Source organism: Artibeus jamaicensis, unplaced genomic scaffold (assembly GCF_021234435.1).
Source record: "Artibeus jamaicensis isolate MK-2021 breed Jamaican fruit bat unplaced genomic scaffold, CSHL_Jam_final scaffold_3222, whole genome shotgun sequence".
In the NCBI taxonomy this organism is placed as follows: domain Eukaryota; kingdom Metazoa; phylum Chordata; class Mammalia; order Chiroptera; family Phyllostomidae; genus Artibeus; species Artibeus jamaicensis.
Genome location: NW_026522038.1, coordinates 3,514,137 through 3,525,087, shown reverse-complemented (window position 1 = coordinate 3,525,087; position 10,951 = coordinate 3,514,137). Strand labels below are relative to the sequence as shown.

Sequence of the window (10,951 nt, the reverse complement as noted above, 5' to 3'; positions counted from 1 at the left end):
TCCTGAGTTTTTAACCTTATAAATTAGTTGTGATGTCCGCAAGTATCATCCTTATTTGATTGTAAATTCCTCTTTCATCTTAGACAAGAAGAAGCTATGAGGAAATAGGATACCACTCATCCTCCGGTTAATGAGAAGTGCGGGCAGTTTTATTCAAAAGGATCATAGTCTTAAGCTAGAGATAGAACTATTATTTTATTTTTTTCTTCTCTTTCTTTTTCATCTTATTCTTTCCCCTCTTTTTTCCTTTAATAAAAAAGGAGCAGAGAGAGCACAGCTGAAATAGAGCCACTTCCCTGAAGTGTTTCTTCCCCAGCGCTGGGAACCCTGAGATAACAGTCCTGTATTCAAACGTGAGAGGCAGAAAATGTCATTTACTTGAAGCATTATATGAAACAGAATAGCTATTTTTTTAAATCAACCATAGTAAAGTGAAATACTCACAGTAACTAATGTACAGTGTCCATTTGATTTTCAATCTTTTTTCACTTTTAGTAATCAAAAATAGATATAATGACAATGACTGCCATTTAAAGATCAGTTTTGCTGTTGCTATTATTGCACTAATGACTATAACTAATTACAGAGCATTAGCTCTTGCAGGGAAGACAAGCAAACAAATAAATGCTCACCTTGGTCTATAAGTGAAGGGGGCAAACAAAGGAAAATATTAATGATTAAGCAAACTTTCTCTCTTGCTTCTTTTTCACAGAATCTAACTTAACTTTTATTATTGCTCTGTTTACCTCTTTCCTATCATCTTAATTTTCAGCTCACTTATTATTTCTTACCTACACGGCCACTGCACAAAGGTGTTTCTTACCTAGGCTTCTGGTGACCAATTCGCCACCTTGATTCTTAATTCTCTTCATTTTCAGGGGTCAAACTATGAAATTCTCATAACTCACCAGTGGAAACAGTTTGGCGAGTGATTTCACAGCCCGCATGCCGCAGGGCCCATGGAGAAAGAGGGACAGATGAAAGGCAGGGAGAGGCGGCTCTGGAGCATTTTGCAGTCCATCCCGGGAGTAAATCCTGAATGTGGTTTTCACATTATTGTTTTTATTTCCCTCATGGCGTGCAAGGTCTTTTTGGACTACCAGGAGAGTAATCCAAGAAGTTCTGACCCTTAGCTAAGAAATCATCTGACCCGAGCCACGTGGCAATCCACTCCGCAGATGGTTGGACAATTCTGACCTGTTTCCTGATCAGATTGTTCAGGCACAGGCCTTTGAACCCATATTTAAATTGATTGAATTTTCTCCTTCCTGGAAGCCCAGGTTTATTTTCACGTAGGGGCCGGAGCGGGGAGAGAACTGAGAGACACAGGGAGCCACTGAGAGAGAGAAGACAAGAATGTCAACTATTTCACAATAAGGGGAAAAAGCATCAAACTGCATCCTGTCTGTATTTTTTCACACTTCCCATAGGAGAAATCCAGGAAATGCGCCGCCTTACCCCCTCCTTTTTATTTTTCATTTTTACAGTGAGTGCTATTTGGTGCCACAGCCAAGAGCCCCTCCTGTTAGCTTTGCTGAACTGCATGTATGCACCTGACTGAACCAGACAGAGGCCAGAGGAGTGCTAGGCTCAGGTGCATGTGCTGGAGGCCTGTGCAAACCCACCGTTTTGCCTTCCAGTGTTGCTACACCTACCACAGATCACACTCCCAGGTCTCTGGGACGCAGCTGCCTCTGGAAATCACCCCATCACTTCTTTCTCAACTCGCCCCACAGTCTCCTCCCCAAAGTACTGTGACCGGAGCACCCAAGACCTCTTCTGACTATTGTGTCTGTTGGGGCCACAGACATCGTTTCACCTGTTACACTGAAAAACAATTTGTAATATGAATATCTCCCTGAATTTACATGGTGTTTCACTTCAGCATTTCAATGGCCAACCCTGCACCATGAGTTCCGTTTCTGCCCTTCCTATAAAATATATTATTAGCACATTTTCTGGAGAAGCCTATTTTCACCAGACAGGTTTTTCAGAGGGAGACAACAAATTGCATAGAATTTAAGGGATATTTCCAAAGCAGTCAGCAAGAAAATGATGATCTAACAACATATGACATTTCACCAAAAAATGTAGCTTTAAAAGTTGCTTCAAAGTAAGTTTTTCCCATGGGGGAGTTTCTGGGGTGATTGAAATGTTCCATATCTTGATCAGAGGGGTGGTTTCACAGGTGTATGTATTTGTAAGAACTCATTGAATTGTACACTTAAAGCCAGTACATTTCACTCTATTCAACTTTTGCCTTAAAAATCAACAGCCCAGCCCTGGCCCATGTGGCTCCGGTGGTTTGGAGCATTGTCCCATAACTGAACGACTGCACATTCGATTCCTCATCAGAGCAAATACCTGGGCGGCAGGATGGACCCCGGCTCCAGGCAGGGCTATGCACCCATATGGACCCCTGGTCCCAGCATGCAGGGAGGCAACCAATCAATGCTTCTCTCTCACATCAGTGTGACTCCCTCTCCCTCCCTCTCCCTCTCTCTAGGAGAAATGGGGAAAATCTCCTTGGATTAGAAGATAGACAGATAGATAGACATAAAAGGTCAGAGCCCCTTTCGTGAACTTCTGCACACCCACCAGTGGGCCCTGCGAAGTGTCTGCTGTGACACAGTGGCTCCCACGCTGCCGTTGCTGCCTTCTCCTCGTCTTCTCCATAGTGACTTCATAATCTTTTTCTACTTTTTTGTTATTATTGTCAAAATACCCTAGGATTGGCTCTTTTATTTTTAAAAGTTTTTTTATCATACTATATTTTAACATTTTAAAATTTTCTTCCTTTAATAATGTTTGTTCATGGCATATGTTTTTAAAAGCACAAAGAAGAGGATAAATCCCATCTGTGCCCCCCTATTCAGAGAAGAGTCCATCAGTACTTTAGTCTCGCCTTCTAGAGATAGCCAACAGATTTGGACTGTGCGCCCAGGTGTCTGGCAGGAACTGTTCCAGGCACCAGGTACACTGTAATAAACAAGGCAGGGCGCCCTTGCTGTCACAGAGCTTGCGTGCTAAAAAATAACAGGTACGAAGGGATGTTAAGTATCAATACTTGTTAACTGATAATCTTTTACCACTTAACAATTTAGCCCTGCTATCTTTTCAAGTGAATAAAAATAATTACATGGCCTCATTTTCATAGCTGCATAACTAGGGGTTCTTAAGAACCCCTAGTTCAAACAACTAGACTTTTCAAAGTTATAAACTACCCTTTTGTGAACATCCTGTTGAGAGTCTTTTGCATGTACTTTTAGTGATTTTCTTGCTGGCAAAATAATTTCGGGAATCATTGTCAACATACTTAACTGTTTTCTTTCAAACACCCTTCACTTTAATTGTTACATAAGCTTACTCTTTAACTCTGTATTGTTGATGAAAGAATCTATAGGTCATTTTCTTACTTATTTACTTATTGTTCAAGTACAGTTTTCCATTTTTTACTCCCACCCCAGCTCACCCCGCAGTGCTCCCCACCTCCCTCCCATTTCCACCCCCCTTAGTTGTTGTCCATGTGTCCTTTATACTTGTTCCTGTAAATCCTTCCCCTTCTTCCCCTGAAATTCCCTCCCCTCTCCCCTCCTGTCACTGTCCTCCTGTTCTTTATTTCAGTATCTGTGTTTTTATTTTGCTTGCTTGTTTGTTTTATTGTTTAGCTTCCTGTTAAAGGTGAGATCATATGGTATTTGTCTTTCAACACCTGGCTTATTTTACTCAGCATAATACTTTCCAGTTCCATCCATGCTGTCGTAAAGGGTAGGAGCTCCTTCTTTCTTTCTGCTGCATAGAATTCCATTGTGTATATGTACCATACTTTTTTGATCCATTCATTTACTGATGAGCACCTAGGTTGCTTCCAGCTCTTGGCTATTGTAAATTGTGCTGCTATGAACATTGGGGTGCATAGGTTCTTTTGGATTTGTGTTTCAGGGTTCTTAGGGTATAATCCCAGCAGTGGTATTGCTGGATCAAAAGGCAGGTCCATTTTTAGTTTTCTGAGAAAATTCCATGCTGTTTTCCACAGTGGTTGTACCAGTCTGCAATCCCACCAACAGTGAACTAAGGTCCCCTTTTCCCCACAACCTCTCCAACATTTGTTGTTTGTTGCTTTGTTTGTGATAGCCATTCTGACCAGTGTAAAGTGGTATCTCATTGTGGTTTTAATTTGCATCTCTCTGATAGCTAACGATATTGAGAATCCTTTCATGTGTCCCTGGATCTTCTGTATGTCCTCCTTGGAGAAGTGTCTGTTCAAGTCCCTTGCCCACTTTTTAATTGGGTTGCTTGTCTTAGAGTGGAGTTGTGTAAGTTCTTTGTATATTTTGGAGATTAAACCCTTGTCTGAGGTATCATTGGCAAATATGTTTTCCCATACAGTTGGTTCTCTTTTTAATTTAATACTGTTTTCTTTAGCTGTGCAAAAGCTTTTAATTTTGATGAGATCCCATTTGTTTATTCTTTCCTTTATGTCCCTTGCTCTGGGGGACATATAAGTAAAAAAGTTGCTGTGTGAAATATCTGAGATTTTCTTGCCAATGTTCTCCTCTAGGACTTTAATGGTGTCACGGCTTCTATTTAAGTCTTTTATCCACCTGGAATTTATTTTATAGGTGATTTTCAAAACTATGGAAACGGATGACATACTCATGCACTTATGTCCACACGATGCCTCTCTACCATTAAAGGCACATCAAGGCTTTGAAGGCAAACCCCCCATCAGAAAATTCTTTACCCATTGCTTCCAGAAAATTACCTAACTTTTTATTGCATCAAGGTTTACATCTCTGAAATGGGCAGAATGATTTTTGCAACTCTAGAATATTTGCCTAAGTCTAAGGTGAGTGCTTGATTAAGGCACCTTGTTTGAAAAAATCAGGCACAGCACAGAGGAGATTTACTACCTGGCCCACGTGTGGCCAAGAAGTGGCAGGAGGAGAGCTGGAAATAAAGCCTGGGGTGTGATGCTATGAACATTGGGGTGCATAGGTTCTCGCCACGCTATATGTTTCTTAAGAAACCTTTGATCCTACATGACTTGTAGAGAATTTATCAGTTTTGCAGGGGAGGAGAAAAACATTTTAGAAAATATGTTATAGAAAATCTTCACCTTATAGATTTCTAAGAATGTAGCAAAATACTCAAACTATTCAGCACATATTTGAACCACAACTATTCAGTGAGCCCCTATTATGTGCAAAGCACTATTTTAATCATTTAAGATGATGCTTACAGTCTCAGGCTAGCTCAAACACTTATTTCACCCTCCAATGAACTTGAAAGTAAGTTTATATTTGCCATGAAAGTAGTATGTAACAAAATTATAATATTCTTTGGTACATTTTTTTATCATCTACTGTTTTAAGAGAATTGTGCAAGGTACTACTGTAGCAAGGGGCTTACAAAGATAAATGAGACAAAAACTTGTCATTAAAGAGCTGACCCACTACAGCTGTACTGTCTAATATGGTAGCCTCTGGCCATACATGCTGCTGATGGGTGGAAATTTGGCTACTATGAGCTGAGAGTGCTATAAGTAAATGATACACCAAATTCAAAAACTTAATATGAAAACAAGAATGTAAAATATTTCATTAATAAGTTTTGATAACAATTACATGTTGAAATGGTAATATTTTGAATATTGGAGTTAATTGAAATATATTATTAAAATTAATTTAACCTGCATCTTTCTAGCTTTTTAATTTAAAATTACATATGACTTGTGTTCTATTTCTATTGGCAGTGTTCATCAATACAATTATAGTTACTAACCTATTCAGTGTCTATACAATGTGCCATGCAATTTTATATTAGATACATGTAATCTGCCACAAGAAAGGTATTACAGATGAGGAAATTGAGGGGCAAAGGCTATATTTATTCATTATTATTCAACACATACCGAGGTCTGTCCAGAAAGTCCAGCCATGTAATATGAAAAAGAGCATTTATTGGAGAAGATACAAGATACAAGAAACACTGTACGTAGGACAATGACACCTCGGCCCGCTTCAAAGTAGGCACCTTGGGACTTCACACATTTCTCTCAGCATCTCTTCCACTGTTCAAAACACTCTGCAAAATCCTTTGAATCACCATCAGCTGCCCCATTGTATTTTTTTGAATCTCATTGATGGTCTGAAATCTCTTCCGTTTCAAAGGTGATTGTAGTTTTCGGAAAAGCCAGATGTCACAAGGTGCCAAACCTGGGCTATAATGGGGCTGAGTCACCTGGGCGATTTGATGTTTTACCAAAAATCTCTGCACGAGACGTGGTGCATGAGCAGGCACATTGTCATGATGAACCTGCCAATCCCCAGTTGCCCACAGCCACGGCCTTCTGAACCATCCCAGTAGTTGCTGTGGAGTAATGTTCACGCAAAAACTTGATGCAGATTCATTCTCTACTTCCTCGATCAGTTTGAATGCTATGGCCACACAGTGCACATGCTCACTCAGTGGTGTCTACCGCCCCCACTAACTAGTACAGTGAAGTCATCATAGTTCACACACGTGCACATTCCAGTCCACTCTCCTTGGCTGCCAGGTTACATCGATGTTGCAAACCATTCCCATTATATCAACAATGGTTGGACTTTTCCCAGACAGACATCATGCTTATTTTCTGTGCACCTAGGGCCGTGGTAGGCAGTAGAGATACAACAAAAGTCTTTACTCCTAAGGAACTTATGTTCTAGAGGGAGAGGAAAGTAATAAATAAATAAGTATAAAAAACATGTCAGGCAGTGACAGTGAAGAAAGATGAGGCCTATGAAAGAACACGTAGTGCCCAGAATCAGGGTGAGGTGGGGTGGGCCATCTGATAGACAACAGGGTCTGAGAGGAATTGTCATCTGAGCAGATCCATGAAGGAGGGAGTGCTGCCTGGCTTCTGGGCAGAGGCAACAACAAGTAAAAGACTAAGCAGTGTGTGTGTGTGCATGTGTGTGTGCATGTGCGTGTATGTGCACACACGCACACAGGCATGCTTTACACATTGGAGGAACAGCAGGAGAACCAGCGGTGTTGGAGAGCAGTGAACAAGGAGTAGAGGGAGAGGAAGCCAGAAGTCTATTCCTGTAGCAACTTGGAAGCCACCACAACTAGGAAATACTGAAGGATGACTTCGGCTGCCTTATGACGTGTGGACTGTTATGGGCATGTCTGGAACCCAGCAAGAGCAGCAGCCAGAGACCAGCTAAGAGGCTACTTGCAGTAATGCAAGAGAGATTTTACAAGGTCTGTCTGACTCAGCCACCAGAGATTTGCTGTTCCTACAATACAAAGTAAAATAATCCAAAAATTATCCAGAGAATTAGACCAGTAAAGGTCAAATATCTGGATAATTTAAGCTTCAGAATATATTTGGTAGTCTGCAGAGTTATCTGAAATGGCAGTAAAAAAAATCACTGTCTAACTTCATAAGATAGTAATTTATCTCTGTCTCCTGCTTTCTGCCATTTTAACCTAAGGAGCGTGGACTTGAGATCTGCCACAGGCAGGATAGGATTGCGGGGCCTTTAAGTCAAATTCCGATCAGGCAGATTAGCTTTATTTTTGCCAAAGAAAAGTGCTTAGCTGAACCAGATGACAATTCTGTAGCTTGAACTATTTCCATTGTCTGTCTGCCTTCTGAATTAGTTCCATAATTGCTAATTCTGAGACTGAGCATAGCTGTACATGTAAGACACAAGCTGTGTCTTGCATAAATGTAAGTATTAGTCTAGATAACCCCTGTCAATAAGTCTGTTTTGATGGACAGAAGTAGGTTTAAAAAGAAAGCATCCTCAAGGTCAAATGTTACATAGGCCAACACCCTCCTCTGAGAGATACTGAGTACCCAGTAAAGTAGGTACCCAGTTTCAAATGAGAACCAGTACAGAGCAATCACAAGGACATCCCCAAAGTCCTGTCTTGATGTAAAGGAGGCTCAATCTTGACCCTCCAGGTGGTTTATTTACTTGGGTGGCATTCATCGGAAAATCGTTCAGCTCCATGTCTCACTGTGCCTGCGTAGGTGTGTGTTCTGGGCACTGGATGTAGTTCCTGTCAGTCAGGCAATTTCCCAGAGAACTGAAATGTACAGATCATGCACATCAAAGGCAGGCTGCAACCGCTTCGGCTGAAATTTACACAAATCTGTGCTTTGAGTAACTGGATAAACAATGAAACTAATGACCTGGTTCTGCATTAATCTCTATATGACTCTGTTGGTACTGCTCTGGTCTTCCGGCAATAAGGCTATATAGGTTGGGCTTCTGGCCTCCCACCAGGGATTAGGCGCTGGCCCATGGCTGGCAGAGCCCAGGGCCCTGCTCTTGCTATAGCCCGGGAAGCCTGAGAAGGCTACAGAGGCTGTCCATCTTAGAAGGTGCCTTTGCCACCATTCAAGAACCCCCCTCCATTGCCACAGCCATGGAGGAAACACATTTATAAAAATAAGAAAATCCTGTAGTCATGCCTCTCCCTTTGGAGAGCTTACCTTCTTCAATGGAGGATCCAAGGTTTCCTTGAGTATTTTCAGGGCCTTCCCACTGCGCCAACCCCTCGCCCCTCAAAGGAAACGAAACTCTCAGAGCTTGGTCATGTTCCTCTTTCCAGCAAAAAATAAATTTCAAAAATGGCTGCATCTGTAAAGAAGAGTGAAAGGGAGACTCAAGCTGATCAATGAATTTGATCAGCATTTACTTCTCATCTGAGATACTTGGGGAAAGATATTTTTTATTTAAAAAGAAGCTGCCTCCTAAATGCCTTACCCTCTGATGACCATGGAGTCCCTCTGACTCTATTTGCAAGGTCTGAGGGTTGCCACCAGAAGAGGTGGAGCAGTCTTGGACTGCAGGAAAAGGAGAACAGAACCCTGGGAAGCAGCCCCCACTCCTGTTTCACCGCTCAGAGCACAGGTCACACAGAAAACTTATATGGAGACGCAGAGCCGAGGCAATGACTCCGTCAGCGAGGTTAGCTTAGGTTAGAAAGGGTCACCCGTGAAAGAAACACACTGAACTGAAGGACCTAAGTGCCGCACGTGTAACGCTCCCGTCACTTCCCATCCAGCTCCGTCCATAATCTTTATTGCCTTGAAAACTTCAGATGCCTCCGTTTGAGATATGCAATCACATTCTATTCTGTAACATAAATTCTGGTGAGATGTACAATCCCCAAAACACACCTCTTATGCGCCTTTCTGCTCACTGTCCCTGTATTCATAGGGCTTTTGCTGTTTGAAACACTTCATCCATGTATACACATTATCCCTTTCATAGGCCATCAGTCTATGGAGGCTGTTCTCAGAGTTGTTGGCAGCTGTGTCAAATGCCTCACAAAAAAGTATTCTATTTTCAGTGTCATTTTTCTTCATCCACTTATCAGTTCATTATGAGCCCATCATAAACACGAGGCAGAGATGAGGCACATTCCCTCTCTCCCTTCTCTCACCACACTCACTCTGGGTAACGAGGGCTAAGGTGACTTTGGTGCCACCACTGTTGCAGTTGTGCAGACAGTCACAGCAGTGGATGTGTGTGCTTGACACTGTCCCCATCTGCCCCTGTGGTAAAGGTTCTGAGTGCTTTAGAAGTTTCCCATTTTGTAACTTACAGATCTCCTCAAGAATCATCGTTGCTTTGTGGACTAGTAACACCGTAGATCTGCACATGCTTTCACATGCATTATCTCACTGAACTCTTAAAACAATCTTATCAGGTTGGCAGCCATCATACCCATTTTGCAGGAAGGAAACTGAGTCTAGGAGAGGTTGAAAGTCTCTCCTAAGGCCATCACATCATGGGAGGGAGTGGCAAAGCCAACCTCCAACCCAGGATTTCTGACTCTTTCCATTACACGTTCGAAGCTGACTCTTTATGTTGGTTACTTCTAAAACAAGAGAATACTGTTCAAGAAGCATTTCAAGAAGGGCCTTACTGTTTAACCATCAAGACAGAAACTTTCTAGTCACATTCTAACTGTAGGAAAAGATTTCTGAAATCTGCCAATAAAAGGTCTTCAAATTAGTGAGACCTTTGAGATAGTGAGTGCTTTGATTAAAAACATAACATTAACACTGGTTCTCCAGACCCTAACTTCTGTGAGAAAAAAAAAAAAACTGTGCGGGGCACTGTACTGTGTGTAGAAAAAGCAACATTCTGCACAGTAAATACGTGCACACGTGTTGTGTCAACGTTCTCTTCCCAAATGCGGCTGCAGATGAAAGTGTGAAGCACACTGAAATGAGACAGTATTTATGGCTGAAGAAATTCGGCTTCACATAACGGTAATTATGAACAAGATATTTTCCTTAATAAAATTACTGCAAAACAAAATCTGGAGGAACTAAGTGTTTCCCCATGTTCTCTTTATCTTATTCCATGTGCTCCAGGATGGTTGCGGGAGAGAAAGGGAGAGAGCAAAGGGAGCAGAGTGAGAGAGAGAGAGAGTCCTAGCCAGACGGTCTCTGCTGAGGGTTGGTTTTGCTTTAGAATCTGGAATGTGTCCAGGCTTGATTTTTATTTTCAATTCACATTTCAGATCCAGCTCCCCAAACTCTTTGATCTTTCTCCCTGTCTCCTTACCCGGAAGAGAACCCTTGGCCTTCTCAGCTGGGAGCTGAGAGCACACGTGGAAAGACTGGCTCGGATCCATATTCTTGCCAAATTTAGTCACACAAAGGGGCCTGCGAGGGAAAAAAGAAAGGATGAAAGCGGCAGCCGCCGAGACTTCAAAGGCCGCGCCGCCGCGCCGGGTCCTGCGCAGGCGCCGCCCTCCGCGGATATAAGGCGAGACGAGCGCGCGGGCGGCCTCTCCGCGCCGCGGCCCCGCGAGCGCCCGGGCCGCAGGGTGGGTGGGGGGTTCCCGCCGGGGGCTGAGGGGCGGGATCCCGGCGCCAGCCGCTGGCCGCCCGAGGCCTGTCCTCAGCCAAGTTAGGGCGCCTGAGAAAAGT

General features: G+C 42.7%; 1 long non-coding RNA gene across 1 annotated transcript; it reads right to left on the bottom strand.

Annotated features, from left to right (window-relative positions):
* Positions 1-5,976: 5,976 nt before the first annotated feature.
* Positions 5,977-10,683, bottom strand: LOC128626129 (uncharacterized). The gene is made up of 3 exons (XR_008390053.1): positions 10,584-10,683; positions 8,495-8,642; positions 5,977-8,085 (listed from the first exon to the last, which is right to left on the bottom strand). It is a non-coding gene; the product is annotated as an uncharacterized LOC128626129 (long non-coding RNA).
* Between the last annotated feature and the right edge of the window lie 268 nt (positions 10,684-10,951).